At 41.0% G+C, this 18722-nt stretch overlaps 1 protein-coding gene across 1 annotated transcript in view; it reads right to left on the reverse strand.

The window, feature by feature from the left end:
• Positions 1-9980, reverse strand: part of AFAP1 (actin filament associated protein 1) — a 275636-nt gene extending 265656 nt beyond the window's left edge. Inside the window, exon 1 of the mRNA XM_065735812.1 lies at positions 9951-9980. The gene's annotated coding sequence lies outside the window, so the exon portion shown is untranslated. The remainder of the gene's footprint in view (positions 1-9950) is intronic.
• Between the last annotated feature and the right edge of the window lie 8742 nt (positions 9981-18722).

Raw genomic sequence — 18722 nt, forward strand, 5'->3', positions numbered from 1 at the left:
GTCAAGTCACACGCTGTCCTTGAAGGACAATGGTACAAGGTAATGTTAAATGAAACCCCAATTTCTGCCCTTGGCCTTTTGATAACAAAAAGAAAAAAAAAAACAGACCCAAACAAATTCCCACTGGCCAGACACTACTGTAGGGCTGAAAAACACCATGGTGGATCAACTCAGTCTCATTTCTTACAATTGTGAATTTTCTCATTATTTATCTTCCAAAGCAATTTGTCAGGATCCTGACACCATAATCTCCTCTCACAGCAGATGCAGGTGCTCCACCACATACAGAGGAACACAAGGCAAGGCAAGAAAAAAGAAAGGATGACAGACACAGACAAGAGAACTAGGCAAAGTGATGCAGAATACCATCCATTTCCAAATGCCATCTTTGGACAATGCTGTTAGATCAAGTTCAACTTACATTGTAGAGTATCAAAAATGAGTAGATGCTAATAGATCACCATTTGAAAACATGTCTGGAAACGCAGCTATGAGTCAAAGGCAATAAATCATTTTAAATCTTCCTTTTATAAGTTTCAATTTTCAATCTGGAGACTGACTATAATCTTGCCTAGCAAGTATCCTTGCAGAAATCCTATAACAACACAGCAAAAAGAGCGGTGACACATTATTTGTTTCTAATCTCATACAATATGTAGTTCTTCCCTTGAAGGAATCTGAAAATTGATGAACATATGAAGATGGTAGGAAATGAAAAACAACCCTAGGAAGAGAAAGCAGCTCAGGTAACACAAGATTAGTTCCCTTTGAAAATGCTCATATAGATTTTACATTGTTTACCTAGCTTAACAATGCCATTTATTAGCCTTCACACTCAGAACAGATGGGATGCAGCCTTCTGATCCTTAAATTAAAGAACACAAAACTTAACGCTGATGAAGCTTTTAATCATTGAGGACACACTGTCTACCAGTGCCAGAATTTTAATGTTGTGACATAACTCTATGATGTGATCAGATTAAAAAAGGAAAATAATGTTACTGTCAAAAGCACAGACTCTAGTAATCTTTGCTATTAGTAGCAAGCAGACAGGCTGAATGTAAAAGAAGATAATGGCAGCAGACAAACCAACAAAAAAATCACTCAAAAAGGCTCTCTGCTGGAGCTCAGTCATTTTCTAGCAGTTCTATTACAGGGTCATAAGTCACTGACACTCTCCTCATTAGTCACTGACAAAAATTCACTCTCTAGATTCAGAGGGGAGCTCACAGTAGACATGGATACTATTCCTAAGCAAAAGAAAGAACTGTCCCACTGATTATAACTTTGAATTAAAAACTGAATAAATTATTAAACACTGTGTTAATTTTACTACGGTATAAATAATTGCTTTAATTTCCATAAGAAAATGCACTTTAAATGAGAAAACAGTAACCACCAAACATTTTTGCACATGTCCTTTATCATTTTGCTCTTAATAGTCCAAAATGGCATTTTCTCCATCTGCTTTGGACAACATCCATTAGGGAACGTAGAGTATTCATTTCCTCATTATTTTCAAGTTTGACAAAAATCTCACTGGGAGGAAATTCTCACTTTAATAAAGCATCAATGACAAAAGGAATTTAACATTTTCTTAGGCTGACCTGAGAAAATATTTAATGTTTACAATTTTGGAAAATTATGCCAGTAATAATGATTTCTACAGTTCAAGGGAAATCTTCCTGTAACACTCTGCCTGATTTCACTTGGTTCTACTCCCACCAGTCTCTTGTTTTCAAGCATGCATGGCTACACACAGTTAATTTGTACCTTTCTGAAACAAACGATGTATATTTGACTCCATGGTAAAGTGTTAAGATACACCCAGAGCCACACTTGGTCCCACCACCCCTGGAGCTGGTAAGAGCCTCCATTACTTGTATGTATACTTCTGTGGCTGTAGGACTCCTATATGCTTCTTATACTCCTATGCACTCCATTTAAGTGCAGTTGGACTGAGGTTTTGTACCAAAATCTCAAGGCTGCTGAGTCACAAGTGGGGCTGATGAGAGAGATGAGCAGCATACCAAAATCCTCAGAAATATCTGTTTCTATCCTTCAGAGAGACTTAACTCTCATCGCTCCATCCCTCTGCACCCCGCCAGTTCCCATTCTTTGTCTCATCTCATGATCTCCAAAGTTTTATGATCATGAACACATAAAGAGCTGCTGTAGGTACAAAGTGCTCTGTACATCACTAATGACAACTTACAAGAAGGGCACGCACTTCTTTGGCTATATATATGGCTCAAGCTGTACCTCAGGTAAGTGCCCATTCCTGCTCTGCTGTCTGTGGGCAGCTTGTGTCCTGGCCCAGCCAGGCCACCAAACCACACAGGAGAAGAGTCCTCCTGGCCGAGAACATCTTTACAGTCACACCTAGTGAGGCAGCATGCCCTCATTGCATCTATCAGTCTTTCAGATGTTTACAATTAGATCTTGCTCTTGGTTGTCCAGAAATTGACTCATAGAGAGGAGTGCTTAGGCCACAGGAGGAAGTGGCCCTTCCCTACAAAGACGTAGGGGGAGAGGGCCAAACTCTGTCATACTTACTACTTTCCAAGTCAGCTCCCTGAAGGGAAAGAAGAACTTAACCAGTGTGAATGCGAAGACTGAGACTACTTAAAGCACACTCAAACCACGCTAAGGTCTGATCCCTATTTGGCAGGGTATTTTTTCCTTTGTTTGGCTGTTTTCCCTTCAAGCTGGCAGGATGTCAGCCTCAGAACAGCTGTTTTTTTGTAAGGGCTGGTATGTCAGGAAACCTATCCCAAATGACACCAAGTCTCAAAGACCAATTTTACCCTTTGCTCTCATAAAGTACAATAAACTTTGGAGCACTCTGAGTTTCCACTTAGACCTTGGAGCCCTCAGATATGCTGACCAAGAACCAGAAAGTGCAAGTACAGCAAAATTAGTCCCACAGTACTTAAAATGATATTACGACGATACAAAAAAGAAGGGCTGAAGATCCCCCAAATCTCTAAAAGCCTGTAAGAATCCCTAAACATGATGCCTCTTCAAGATAGCTTTTTCTTTCCTTGGAATATAAACAATATTTAAGCTGTTTCCTCGGGGAAGATAGTACATGGGCCTTGTAAACCTATCTGTACTTGTCCTCAGGTTGTACAGAGTGATTGGAGGGAAATCTTCAGCTCAGGTGATCTCTACATTCAAATTACTTTCAAAAGTTACACAACAGGAGTATAAGCAGGAGGAAAGAAAAATGAGAGAACTGGAAGAGATGAGGTCAAAGGGGTGGCATCTCTCAGCAAGTCCTTCCACATATGCAAAACCTTAGCCTCAAAACATTGTAAATAATAAAGGAGAAATGTCCAAAAGGACATGAAGGAAGTTGCAGCACTGCACAGCTGTGATGCTCGGTCATGGCAGACAGATGGGAACAGCAGCTACCAAAAGACAAATGGGAACCTGAGTCAAGTTAAAATTCACTGTTCTGCCTCCTTGGCTTGTTGAATAAGGCTTAGGGAGAGGGACAGAGGTCAGTGTGACAGCTCATTTAGGGGCAGAAAGGTTGATGCTAGGCTGCCATGTACCCACCTGGCTGGTTTGTGTTGGCTGGAGCTCCCATTCTGCAAGAGCAATGTAAACATGAGAACAGCCCAACATACTCATCTCGCCGACATCAAAGATGATTCACTGACTTAAAGCTAAGCATTTGCATAAATTCTTCTCCAGCAAAAGAGACACAGGACACCAAGAAGCTGTAAAAAGTGAACCAAAGACAGCAGAAAGCCCCAGAGAAGCTGAAAAGTTTGGAAGCCACAAAAACAAACTTTCCCAGAGAAGGAACAGCTCTTCTTTCCCCCAGAGGACATTTGTTTTGCTTATCTGAGAGTTTTGCTGTGTGATTTCAGTTGTTTGCATATTCGGGGGTCTATTTTCATTAATTTCTGAAGTGGGAGACTTAGGTTTTTTTTGTTTTGTTTTAAGGTCTCCAATTGAGATTTTCCTTTCAAATGAGACCTTCTATGTTTAGTAGTTCTTTTTCCAACAGAACTAACTAACCTTGGAAATAAAACTGTTTTTGTAACCAGGTGGGGTCCCACCCAATTGTACTCAGCATTATTCACACCAGCCACCATCCAGAATTTTCCCCAAGACGCTTTAGGGTGGATTTCATTCCTGTTTAGCTCAAAACAAAATGTCATGGCCTGACCTAGCCTCTACCTCCTTCCAGCTCTCTTGGTTCTTCCTGAAGGACCCACTATGCACCCATCAGCCCCTGTCCACAGGGACGTGCAGCTTTTCATGGTACTAATTGCAAGCATATGGTGCAGGTAGAGGGAATCAGAGTGAGGAGTATTCTGCTCCAGATATTCACAGAAGCTCCTCAGCCCCAGTGTTTTTATCCGCAAAAGAAGCAGATCTTTTCATTTTTCAAAGGCTGTTCTTAATTAGCTACTTCGATAAGAGTAGAAAAATGGTTAATTCTAAACATCTAAAAGTGATAATTTGTTTAATATTTAAAGGCAATTTTTATTTTCCTTGTATCTCCTACAGCCAGCAACAATGTCCAGTATGTATTTAACTCTATTCCCCAGCACAGACTTGGCTTATAAAAATAAATCCCAATCTCCACAATTGCTGTGGGTTTTTTTGTTTGATCTATACTAAGTCCAGTGGCAGAGCAACACCACAGTGGCCCCTCTGCAGCTCAGCTTCCCCTGGTGCCTAGATCTGCTTCACATTTTCTGAGCTCTTTCTCTGCACCTGCTGTTACATATTTCTTATGGCATTTCAAGCTTCCTTACCCAAACTGGGTAAAAGGCAGCTTCTGCCAAGAACTGGCTGGTTAAAAAGTAAAATAAATTATACATTACACCCTGCATTACCAGTTAGCAGCCTCAAACTTTCATCTGCTAGTGAAACAACACTAAATACATATTAGTAATAAGCTATTTCCATCAGATACCTATGATAATATAAGCTGTAATACGTGTCACCTGTACCTATATATACTCTCTCTTAAAATCCATCTACACCCACACAAACACAGGCCCACAAAGGAAGCTAGGGTTGCACACCATCACTGCTGCCTGTCCCATTGCTCTGACCTCCCATATAACAGGCAGCAAAGCACGAAGTGACAGATGGCCACTGTGCTGAATGAGCCCTCAGGAAGAAGGCAAGAAAGTTGCACTTCTGGATCTGAAATGAGAAAGTCAGCAAATGAATGTGAAAAAGGCGTGGATTTCTTGCAGCGGTGAAAAAAAAAATCTCTCTGAACGTAAGTTGTTCTGAAGTCCAGTAAAACTCAAGGCTGGTAGGGAAAAAACAAACAAAAGCAAACAAATGAACTCAAAGCAAACATACTTACATGGTGTGAATAACCATGTAAGCTTTGCATGCTTAAAACTGGGATGCAATCACCAGCTGAGCTCATTAGCTGGGCTGTGCTTGCCCACTGAGAACGTGTTTCCAAATACAAGCCTAGAAAAGCCTGTGAAGGAGCACATGTTCCTACAAAATCCCAGAACTGCTCCATCTGACAGAGCTGCCTTGTTTTCCTCGAAGGATTTTGAGACTAGATGATCTTGTAGGTCCCTTCCAACCTTATGAACATATAACCTATGAGACTTGTCTGAATCTTTCTTCAACAGAATTGCTAACAATGGCAAAACCACCAAGATCCCCTAGTCCAACCATCACGCCACGCCTATGACCGCTCTAGACCATGTCCCTCAGTGCCACATCCACCCATTTCTTGAAAGCCTCCAGGGACAGTGCCTCTACCACCTGCACGGACAGCCTGTTCCAAACACCTCACCACTCCTTCTCAGAAAAAAAATTTCCTAATATCCAACCTTTCCTAACACTCACGTGCACAAACTATCTAAAATAATCTAACTGTATAACTCCTTGGTAAAATTATCACCCAGGATAAACCAGAGAGTGCTCACTGCAGGTGAGAATGCATTGGTTCGTGAGTGATTTGTTAGAGACACTGAGGCACAGTGCAACTGCTGATCCCATTTTATTAATCAGATCAATGGCACACAGTGAAAATGGAAATCTGTCTCCAAGCCGCCATACATGGGAAAAGCTCACTCGTGTTAGTTTTATTTCAAGCAAAACCCACAGTAGATCTCTTTGTTTGTTTGTTCCCACCCCCTTCCTGAACCAGACAGCATGTGGCTTACGAGCCCCTCTGACAGACGCAATAAAGCCCCTGCCAGACCTGATTGATGGCTGCACTAGGAACTGCAGTGAAGGTCACACTGTGTTCTCTATTTGCAGCTGCTCCTGGGAAGAAACACCGAAGCAAAATAAAATCTGGACCTGCTAATTGCTAATAATGTGGGAATTCCTTCCTCACCTTGCCTTATCTTCTGCCGCATGTTAGGACAGCAGCAATGCCATAAGCACACGCAACCCGTGAGGGAACAGGTAAGTTCGAAAACGATACTTAAACATACTTCAATAGAGAAAAAAGATCCACCCACAGCAACCAAATATTGAGTCTTCATACACTGCAGGACAGTTCATAACAGTAGCTGAGCATGAAAGAAACATATTAAAGAGCTTTTACTCTTCGCCTCTCTGCAAAACTGAGATAACATAACGCTACATGTGCTCTGTGTAAGAGCTCTGTCCCTGATAACATGAATCCAAGAATTAAGCTACTTTCCCAAAGCCTGTTTATTTTAGATGAACTAAGCAAACACACTCACCAAGAGTGGCTACTAGTGCAAACTGAATTCAGTGAGACAGAACATCAGCCGGTCATGTAGAAGGACATCAACATCTTGTTTTCCACAAGTGTTTGGATGTGGCTAGGAAAGTGATAAGAGACTTTGGGGATTTCACAAACATGATATGATGACAGTCTCCTAATGAATAATATATATTCAGTCTAACTTGTGGCAATTACCTCACATATACAAAGTGCTGTGCTTCTTGGGAGTAAAAAATCTGTTATCTTTGAGACAACAGCTAGATTATGGATTAAATCTGAAATCACTTGAACACACTTTTCTGGCTCTTATTAACAGAAGGACAGATATTTAGCCAGAGTTTTGTACTCATCAAGATTTTGGCACAATAAAGACATAACCAACAACTGTCCTCCAAAGAGACAGCTATTAGCACTCAACTCAAAAATACATAAGGGCAGAGAGATGCTGGCATCAGAAAACCGCAGTTACTAAAACAAGAAAACCCATCCACTACCATCACCACAAAAAGAATAATGCAGTGATTTTTTAAATGTTTATTTCCCTTTCAGTTTAGGAAAAAGACTTCAAGAGAACAATCCTATGCAGTTCTGGTTACTTTGTTGACAAGCACACAGCACTGACTTTTAAGATACCGCTACATCTATATGAAAACAAACCTTTAAGACATCCTCTAAGGAATTTCATTCCTAGATTTCTGACAGATGGTAGTAAAACCTACAATAGATGTTGATTCACTCTTTGCTCAGTGTACTTTCTAGGGATGCTCTAAGAGGGATGATCACTGTTAGTTCATTTCAGCAGCATTGTTAAGGGTGCTCAGGAGCTCGAATAGTCAGATCTCACTAGATGTTGTATGTCATTAGCAAAGTAAAGTGATTTCAATTGTGCAACTGAAAGGAATTAATTATTTTTTCAAGAGCTGACACAGAGGGCTTCAGTCTGAGTAAAACCACAATAAGACAAAATTAACTGTGAGTTTGGAAGCAAAGCCCTTACATCCCACACGCAAAACAGATCTCTTGCAAATGAACACCGAGCACATCCATTCTTCCTTTTCTCCCCATCCACGCCACACAAAGAGCCCAGACTTGAACAAAGCAGTTAACCAAGCAGGCCCCCATTAACGGGGCTCTCATTGACAGAGGTATCAGATATGAAACTTTTGAAAACGAGCGGAAATTAAATTGGCTGACTCCAGATTGCACAAAGCAGCCTGGAAACACCGGCTCTTTGTCCTGAGGCAATGTTGCAGAGAAGTCTGCAGTGAGCAGCTGGGCAAGACAATCCCTGCTCTGACCTTACCACAGGTTCCCTTTGCACCATTGAAAGGAACACCACAATCAGTCACATGTGTATGAAATTATGACCCCAGAGACCTTTCCAATCCTTGTATCTACAGACCCACCTGAGAGCCAGGAACAGCATGCAACACTTGGAATTTTACTGACATTTCCTGGGAAGCACTGAGCAGTTCCGTGCTTCACCAAAAGCAGGGGATGTCTGCTCATTGTTCTGCAAGCAAGCTTGTCACTGTGATCACTGTGTGTTCAGACACAAAGAAAACTGAGGATGCTTTTTTTTTTTTCTCCCCCAGAATCCATATCAAATTTTTCCAAGCCCCATCTGGTGCCCTATAGCCCCAGAAAAGCAGCATTGCTCTCCCCCCCAGCTGTAATGCAGAATTTGGTCCTATTCCAACCCCAGTACCAAAAGGAAAAAGGAACTGTTCAAAAGTAATGGAGCAGCTCTTCCCATAGAGACCAGCAGGAGGCATGAGGGTGACTGAAGGGCACTGGGTGTCCATATAGGAGCATGCTGATGGATGGGTCCATCTGCATGTCACGCTGATCCCTTGTACTCCTGTCCCAGACCTTCCTGGGCAATCAGAGAAGAAGCCCTCCATAAAAACGCCATTTCCCTATAAGAAATATGTGGTCCTGTAACGCTCAGAGCAAACGGTGACAGAGCACCTGCAAGGGTGATAACACAGTTGGGATAAACACCTCTAAGAGGCAAACCGAGCCGTGCTGTGACAGTTTAACCTCCGGGATAAAACAAAGAACTGCACAAAGAACAAAAGAGCCTGCAAGCCGGGGAGGATCGGGAAAGCTGCACATTTAATCAGATCTTGCTTGCTCAGAGACGTATTACAGACAGAACTCAGCTGAAAGGATCAATCCCTTCACAGGTCTGATGCATAAACAGGCACAAACATAGCAAGAGTTGGGTGCATCTAACTATTGATATGCATCCACAGGGGAGATCAGCTAAACACTTTTCAGTTTCTGACATCTGCCCTGCCTCGCCCTTGGTACACAGGCACTCGTTCATCCAATCTGTGTTTCTGCGCACGTGGATGCCATGCTTCTGGAGGATGCCCATCTAAATCCATTCAATTCCTCTGACTCCTGAACTCGTCATATATAAAACAACTTCTGTTTGGCTGTTTATCTCTCTTTTGCCACTGATTATTTTCCTACGGACTCTATCTTTGCTAAGTTCGCCCCCACACACATCCACAACAAGTCAAAATCGAGTTTCCAAAAAAACCTTGCAGTGGAAGAAATCAAAATACGTCGCTGTGAACTGAGCAGCCTTCTACCAATCACATGCTGCTTTTCAGTTTTAACCTTTCTGTTAAACAGGAAATAAAAAGGAGGGGGTCAGATGGAGAAGCCAATGGGATAAATCTGGAAGGATGGTTCTTTTTGCCTTTGCCTTTACTGTAACATGATGCAATCTCTCTGCTATGATGAAACAAGTTCAAACGGCAAAGTCTGGAGAGAGACCACCTCTTCCCACCCTAAAACGCAGAAAACAACCGAACTCTCAACTGTACAAAGCGGCAGCTCCCCCGGCTGCTGCCTCTCCCCGGGAAGGGATGCCGCTTTCGGTAACGCAGACGCCGGGTTTCCCTCCCGGGGATCTCCGCCGGGTTTTTGCTCTCCCAAAGCCCTGCGAGGAACGGCTCCAGGGCGGTGACGCTGGGCCCGGCGAGCAGCCGCCTCCGGATGCTAGGGCTCTCGCTCACAGCATTTTCCACGTGCACCTCTGGCCAAGAAACCGAACGAGACTTTGTGCCGTTCGTCTACCCCCGGGGCTGGAAGGCTTTCCAGCAAGCAGAACCCCGACAGAAAAACCCCTTGTCTCACTCCAACCCTTCCCCTCCCACACCGCCCGCCAAGCTCGGCGGAGAGATGCTATAACCCGGAACGAGACGGGACGAAGCGGGCGGAGCCCTCCTACCTTCGGGCCGTCCTGCCGCGACCACGGGCACAAAGCAAACTCCGCGCAACGCAGCGCAGAGCCGCGCAGCTCAGCCAGCAGCGCGCAGGCAGCGCCGCGCCAGGAGCAGGGGGCGGCGGGGGCGGGCACAGCGCGGCGGGGCCGGGCCGGGGCGGAGCCTGCGGGACAAAGCGGCCCCGGGCGCGGGCTGGTGTGGGGTGGGAATCGTTGTGCAGGTGTGTCTCGTAGGGCTGAGCTTCTCTGTCTGTAATGGGTGATTTTCTTTTTTCTCTTTCCTTTTTTTTTTTTTTCTCGTTTTTCCTCTCTCCCTCTTTTCTCCTCTCTCTCCTTTTCTTTTCCTTCCTCCAAATAAATGCCGAAATGCCACAAGATCATAATTGGAGCTCCCGTGTAGCCTTCTCGCGTCCAGCTCTACAGGAATAAGCAGCATGTCACTGTCTTGAGTCAAGAAGTAAGCCCTCTTGTTAAAGTGGTGTAAAATCATGCACGTTTATGGAATTGGTTGAACTGGATTTTGCTATCTGAGGTGGCACCTCAAATGCTGTGTTCACTTTTGGGACCCTCACTACAAGTCACCTGGAACATGTCTAGAGACAAGCAACAAAGCAGTTCAGAGTCTCGAGCACAAGTCTTATGTGGAGTGGCTAAGGGAACCAGGATGGTTCATTCTGAAAAAGAGGGGTTCAGGGAAGACCTTATCACTCTCTACAGTTCCCTGAAAGGAGGTTGTGGCAAGCTGGGTGTTGGCCTTTTCTCCCAAGTAAGACTGATGAGAAGTAATGGCCTCAAGTTGCACCAGGGAGATTTGGGTTGGATATTAGGAAAAATTTCTTGGGAAGAGTGGTTCTGCACACAAACAGGCAGCTCAGGAAGGTGTTTGAGTCACTGTCCCTGGAGGTTTTTATGAAGTGTGTAGATAAGGGACATGGTTTTGTGGGCAAGCAATATTGGTGGTATGCAGATGGACTAGATGTGATCTCAGAGGTCTTTTCCAACCTTAATGATTCTATGACTCTATGATTCTAAATTTAGCTTGACATAGGCCACATGTAAATTGATGACATTATATTGATTGAAGTTTATATTTCAAGTTTCCTTGGAGCACTGAAAGCAGGCTTCAGCATTTAGCAGGGTTGGAGGCAGATCCATTGCAAAACTTGCGCAGGGTGGGTAATTGCATTCCAACATTTTTCTCGTCTTCTCTTTCCATAAAGAAACTGGAAACCTAAGGTCACAAAGGAATGCTACTAAAGAAGGAGCTTTAATTTCTTCATCTTTAATCTCACTAGGTGTAAAAACGTCTTTTACTTTGCCTCGCTGTAACAGTTGGATGCACAAATGTTCTCTTGTAATGAGCATTTGTGGAACATTCTACACACAAAGCTCATCCTTCTGTTCGAGCTTGTAGCTTATGTTGCTGCGCATCTCAGAGCATACAGCTCATTAAGAGTTTTTAAATTTGGTGAATAAAATTCTGTGTGATCTTGCCAAGTTTGCTGTGGTCTGCTGTCCTATCATCCCCACTCACTGGAATAGGGTGATACCAGAGTAACAGTCTAAATCAGGGAAAATTCTTATTTACATTGCAGTACCAGCCCAAGCTCTATAGCCTAAAACTAGAGTGCTAAATTCACAAAGTCCAGTCTAGTCCAAACAGCATACCATGACCAAATCTCACCTCTGTCTTTCTTCTTTCTTGCCTTTGGATATGGGCAAGGAATGACTGGGTGAGCCTCTCTGGCAGCAGCATGTTGCTATCTGCCTTTTTTCATTATGCTTTTTTCATTATGCTTTTTTTCATTATGCTAGGAGCTGGCAGGAAGGGCTTTGGAGCACTCAGAAGCAGTGATTTTTTCTGGCAATATTAAAGGGCTTAGTCGGCCTTGAATAATTAAACCATAACACCTCTTCTCTGCAGTTCAATTACTTTCAGCTATTGTTGAGCTACTTGATTGGTACTGGGACCTGTGAAACATGATGGCTAGTGGGAACAGCCCAAAAGATTATGCTGGAAAATTCAGAATAGCTCTTGGCTCCTCTGGCACATGTAGTATAATCCGTGAGCAGTGCCACTGATTCATGTGCCTGCAGCAAGCACTTCTAAGATGTGCTGGCTTTTCTGCTTCTGGATTGATGTTTCTTAGTGCATACATTATATTAAGTAATATTTCAGTGCATAGCCTCTGCCTAAGTTGTGTGACTCCTCTGCAGATTTAAGAGCTCTACTAACACACAGCTAAGTAGTAGTATCAGGGAAGATAGGAGAAATAGCATTTTATATCCCATGCTGCAAGATGTTGGTCCTAAGGATGTTGGTAAGACTGGTGAGGACTTCTGGTCTTCTGGGGGTTACTCCATGGGGACTAAAGAAAGGAATGTGTATCACAGAGATGAGTACCAGACAGCAAAATGATTTCTCCCAGAAGAAACCTTCCCTTAAATCTGAAGGACTCCAAAGAACTTTATTTGCATTCTCACTTTCCACAATGAAGCATTTTAAAATGACACTTTTCCCCAAAATCTGTCTATATCATTCTGTGAGCTGCTAAGTAGACCTTGGAGATTAAATGGATTTTTTTATCTATGAGTCATTAATGACACTATTTAAACACAACAACTATTTAAACAATTAAAAGGAACAGCATGTAACTCACACTGAACACAGCATGATTGAAATAAATCAATTGATTACTAAGGAATTTCTTGCATGGAAACTGAAGTCACTTCATTAATAAAAAAACCTGTGGTTCACAGTAACTGTACGTCATACCTTGCACCCAATAAACTACTTAAACTAATCATCTTCTAACACAAAGTTATACAGGATAAATGTGTGCAAAAATCCCAGTTCAGAACAGACATCCCTCATGTTTGAAAAGGTGCCTTCCAGTTTCATATTACAAAACCAACTAGTTACAGGTTGTAACAGACATACATATAATGTTCCAAATGCTGCCTTTGTTCTCAATAATTGACCCTAATTTTATGCTCTATCAAGGGTAACTTTGTTACTGTGGAAACAGACTTCACTATCTTAGCATGACTTGAAGCCTAGTCACAGAGATGTCCTTATCTTCTTGTAATCTTCTTAAAAGGGGTTATCACAAAAAAAAAAAAAAATCATAGCAAATAAAATAAATAAAAAACAATACCAGCAAGAAAGAAAAAAAGAAAGAGAGAAGAACAGAGGAGGGAGGAAGGAAATGAAGGAAGGAAAGGAAGGAAAGGGAAGGAAAGGGAAGGGAAGGAAGGGAAGGAAGGGAGGAAGGGAGGAAGGGAGGGAGGAAAGGAAATAGTTAGAATAGTCCTGTGAGTAAGATATCTAAGTATAGCTGTTTACAAGATCAGAACTTCAACCATCCCCAGATTGTCAAAGGAAGAAATTTATCACAAAGACAGACCATATTTATTATCTTTAGGAGAGTTATGATGCATATTTGAAGATTTTTTTCCCCGTGGATAATCAATATTGGACGAAATAGGAGAAGCACATACATGAAAAAAAATCCCCTACCATTTGTTGAGATTTATGGCTTGTAAGAAACTCCAAGCAATTTGGATTTGGCTCACTTAAATAACGTAAAAAGACAGGAAAAGAGTACTTAAAGCATTTAAAAGTGTGGGTCAGTTTTTAAAGATACACAGTTCCCCTTCAAAAATGCCTTGGACTGAGTCCATATCAGACAACTCAGATGTATAAGAGGCCCTAAAAACTTGGCAACATCCTGTTGAAATAAACCATTCCAGAAGAGCTATTGGATTATGTAAGTGATGATTGGCAGCCCCCAAAAGTGTGTTCCATACTTTTCAGTAAGATTTTTCAATACACCTCAACAAGAGCATGGTTCTGTCAGTATCTTATAGTGAAATCATAGCTGTAAGAAACATCTTGTATGTTGAGTACCAGAAAGGCCATCAACACAGACATTCTGCTCCATTTATTTCTCTTCCCCAGATAGGCATATGAAACCTACAACTACAAGGCACTTCACCCAGTGGCCACACTGCCCTATGCAACACACTGGCAACTTACGGCTTTTTAGAACAAGATTCATCCTCTGTCATGTTGAAACTGTAATTTCTTCTTACAGCTGTCTCAAGGCTTGAGAGTTTTATAAACTAGGTTGAGGTGTCTTCTAACGACAGCAGAAAATTCTTGGTAAAGTGTTACTTTTCCCTTCGTCATCATGTTCTGTGATCCTGTTAGTGCAGACTCTATCACTGTTAATACCAAAATACTCAGCATTTTTCTGAAATTTCTAGGTGTATTTTTCTGAAGGAGCTCTTCAATGAGCTGTTTTTCTTTGGTACTCTTCAAATTTGCTGAGGAGAAATAAACAACAACAAAAAAAACCATACACTCTCAATATTTGTTTCAGGAATCTTGCTTACTACTGAGTATCTATGTGTCCCACAAGGATTGCTTGTATAGGTAAAGTTTCCTATTACAGAAATGCTATTTACCTTTCTGCAGAAAGCAAAGATTATAAAAAGTGTGCATCATAGAAACTTCAAGAAGAGAGCTAACACACCTGTTAAATAACACAGGAACTTCTTCCTAGTCTCTACACATGTGGGTCCTCTCCATTGTAGTGAAAGTATTTGCAACCCTACACTCTTCACATATATGTAAAACCCATTATTGTTTTAATTTCTCTGTTAATTGATTTTGAACCGGAGTTAATGAAGGAGCGCTTTAAAAAGGAATCTGAATGTGTACCTAAAAGTGGTTACTCCCCATTAAACACAACCCCCCCTTGCTGATTCCATTTTAAAAAAGCTCTGTATAACCTGACCTTTGCAGTCCTGTGCACATCAGACTTCCACTGATTTCAGTGGGCTTAACATTTAACACCTGACATTTTAAAAATGCTACGCTAAATCCTTTCATTCTTTGCACATTAAAGTCCTAGCGTCACTGAAAAGTACCTTCAAATCTCTGTAGTACAAAGATAGGTTATCAGTGTTTTGTTTGTTTGTTTAACCCTAGTCTCATTATTTTTATGTTTTACATTAGAGTTGAACACAATAGGCCAAGTTTTCATGTAAACCTTACCTTCTTGTTCCTACTTTCTTTGAACTCAAGCAGAATTATGTCAAAAATGGAACCTCAGCCCCTCCCTGCCTCTTCCCCTCTAGCCCACACTGTTTAACAATGCATTCCTCTCTTCACCTTTATCATCAAGATCAGGGACCAGTCAGTTCTTACACTTACAGTCTGTCAAAATAATACCTGGGCAGTTCTGTTGAAGTCCTCAACAATTCAGCTAAACCCACTGTGTTTTACACCACCAGCTCTTCACACTCTTATGTGAGCAATGGAAAAGCTACTTCAAGCTACTCCTTATTTACATCTAATTTACTCCTGATCTGAATGGTTGCAATGCAATGTCTCTCTTTATTTTTTGTTTAGATGAATAGTTTTCTTATTCCTTCAATACATCTTGTCCAGGCTTGCTTTTACTGATCCTGCAAAAGTAACAAAGCCATACAGCTTTTCTGCTCTATTTTTTCCATTTACAATAATGAATTAGAAAGTTTTTGAAAGAAAAATAACTTATTTTTGGTTGTAAACATGCTACTCTAATGCTTGCCTTCTGTATAGTGTCTGAAAATCAAGATGAGATGATGCAGAGTTGATTTCTTTATAAGGTTTGTGTTTCAAGTAGTAGGCCTCTTCTTTTCATAGGCTCATACAATCATTAAGGTTGAAAAGACCACTAAGATAATCTAGTCCATCATCACTATCCCACAAAACTATGCCAAATTTGTATTTCCTATGCATTTTCTTACAGTACATATTTTGCCTTTAACTTTTTAAGCAAGCAAGGTGGGATGTGAGAAAACTATCATAAATACTTCCAGTTTCAGAGTAGGTATTGCCAGACTGATGATTATTAGAGTACTAATTTGAATTGTCCCATAAGCATAAGAGGCCTGAATTATCCTAATTTATATGGGAGCCCATGTCACCAGTTCAAACACAAAGTATTGCGCTAGTACATAATCAATTATCTATATTTATATAGAACATTTTCAGCAAGACTTATGGGTCCTGGAGGAAGGTATCTGGCTTGAAATTCAGCTCCTTACAGTCCTGCTTATGGCCACAGGTTCTTCTGCAGAACCCCTACATTTTTAGGGGAGGTTTAGGCTAGATATAAGGAAGAACTTCTTTACAGAAAGGGCTGTTAAGCACTGGAATAGGCTCTCCAGGGAGGTGGTTGAGTCACCATCCCTGAATGTGTTGCTCAGGGACATGATTTAGCAGTGGCTTGTTAGTGTAGAGTTAGTGTAATATAGTCAGGTTGAAGTTGGACATGATGATCTTGAAGGTCTTTTCCAACCTGAGCAGTTCTGTAATTCTATGATTCTGTGATTCTACTCAGAAAAAAAATCTTCCAGCTTCTACTGCAAATATATATTCTCTTTTGTACCATTTAGGATGAAACAAACTATTTTCAGTAGCCTTTGATTGTTGTTATTTTTATTGCACTATGCAAGTAATAGTTATTACACTGAAGAAATGATTGTGAAAGAATGAAAGTTGGACCGTTTGATGTTGTTTATGTCTCATGCAGTGCTGCACACTGTGCTGCAGGCACTGCCATCTATTAAAACCTAGCCGGGAGTTGAAAAATCCCTAGTGTTATGCTGGCAAAACAGGGCTGCCCAAATTGTCCATGCCCTTGAGAGATTTTCTTTTAAACCCCAACTAGAAAAATTATCAACTGACAAGAATGTATTAACCCAATTCCCAATTATCTCAGGCCAGACAACTGTAAGGAAACTCAAAAAGACCATTAGCTTGATTGATTTACTATCTATCATGTTATTTATCTAGTTATCAGTTAATAAAGAAACATGAAGATAGTTGTGGAAAAAATTAAAATGACTCTTAAGAGTTAAGAAACATATCTACTTAGGTAAATATGTTTGCAATAGTGTGATTAGTTCAAACAGAGTTTCAGCATAATGAAAATTTGTAGTAAAGAGTCAAAGCCATTCTTATAATTCTTCTTCCCCTGTTAATAATAATAATAATAATAATAATAAAAGAATATTTAACATACCACAGTGAATGTAAAACACTGCAATGCCTTTATTCTGAGTCAGCCTACCTTTTGAACCAAGGTACAATGCCAGGATGTCTGGCACTGGGGGTAAGAAGGAAATGTGCAAAAATTATAAGTTGGAGCACTCAGAAAAACACATAAAGCCATTTACTTCAAGCCATTATCAGAGCAGTGGTGGATGTGAAGAGAGAGCAATAACCAGCTGCAATAACCTGACAAACAAACTTCAGCTTGCTTTGTGTGCTCACAACTTTACCATCAGAGAAGTAAACTATTGAGATCTACCTTTCCTCACCTGTTGTTCCTGAGTAGCACCTTTTTCAACACAGATACACAAGATCTCTGAAAAAATGATTGTGTGTCAATCTAGATATTAAGCTTAGAAGTATTGTGACTCTTTCTCACATACAAGGAGAGTAACACTCTGGAGCCCATGTGCCTCACAGATGGCTGTCTCTGAAATCTTTTCTAGCTCATCTGCAAATAGCAGAACAGTGCAGCCCTATGAAAGGCTAATAAAATTAATGGTCTGACTTGATCACACTTGAGGAGATTTAAGTAAATGGTTCCTCATGAAAGTGAGGGATGGAAAACAAGGCACTTCTTTTGATCTGAGCTGCATCCTTTTGTTCCTGTAAAACTAACCTTGTCTTAAGGGATTATTAGATTCCAGGTAGCTTCTCAAAACTGAGCATTTGCCTGTTTCTGCAATTCCAGCTTTCAAGGTTCTCCACTGAACCACAAGCAGAAGAAATGGAAGAAGGTCAGACAAAAATGTCCAGCGTTCTCAGACAGCTCTAATAGTAATCTGGCATGCATGGTTTCCTATCTGGAATTGTTGGTCAGATATGCTTTAGCATTAGTAAGTCAACCACAAAAATCCATGTGTTCCTTTGTCTCAGAGAGCATGATGATGAAATAGGTTGGCTTTTTCATTTCTGTGTTTGAGAAATGCCTTTAAAATACATGAGGTGAGAATTAGATCTTACATCAGGGTTGTCATGAACAGCTGAGACATACAAATCAGATCCAGGTATGAAAATGAAATCTCTGACAGAACTCCCTTGCTTCTTGAATACATATCAAGAACGGTTCCATCAGGAATTACACTGATCCTTTTGAGCTGCATAGGCACATCCATACTTACCAAAGTGCTGAAAGACAGAATTTCCTTGAAAATAAGACTATGGAACAATATCTCATGATAAAGAACATAATCTTAAAAAAAAATGATGATTTGTTGAGACTATGAATTTGTTCTGCCAGTGCTGGACCAAACTATTAGAAGAAAAACTGTGGCTTACCTAACTATTCTGAAGACTTACCTAACTATTCTGAAATGTGTTTTCCATTTCAAAATGCTACTTAAGATTAGCATATGGAAATCTAGAAATAAACCAGAACATCGATTATGCACGTGTTAATCTATTCACATGTAATAAGATACTGCAAGTTACTTAAAGTAGACTGCATGACCAAAATTTTGATATACAGTTTTAAATGAGGAAGATATGATTAATTTATAAACACAGATATTGTATTCTCTGGCTTGCCATGCTCTGGCTTATGGAGTAAAGATGTTGTACAGAGGATCTAGCAGTAAAGTGAATTACAACACTGCTCATTTTAGGGCTCTGTCACATTATTACAACTCCGTCACAACTATTATAGTTGTCTGGTGGCAAATCTAGCATAC

This window comes from Cyrtonyx montezumae, unplaced genomic scaffold, assembly GCF_038088225.1.
Source record: "Cyrtonyx montezumae isolate F1298 unplaced genomic scaffold, pur_monq_1.0 scaffold_2, whole genome shotgun sequence".
Classification (NCBI taxonomy): Eukaryota; Metazoa; Chordata; class Aves; order Galliformes; family Odontophoridae; genus Cyrtonyx; species Cyrtonyx montezumae.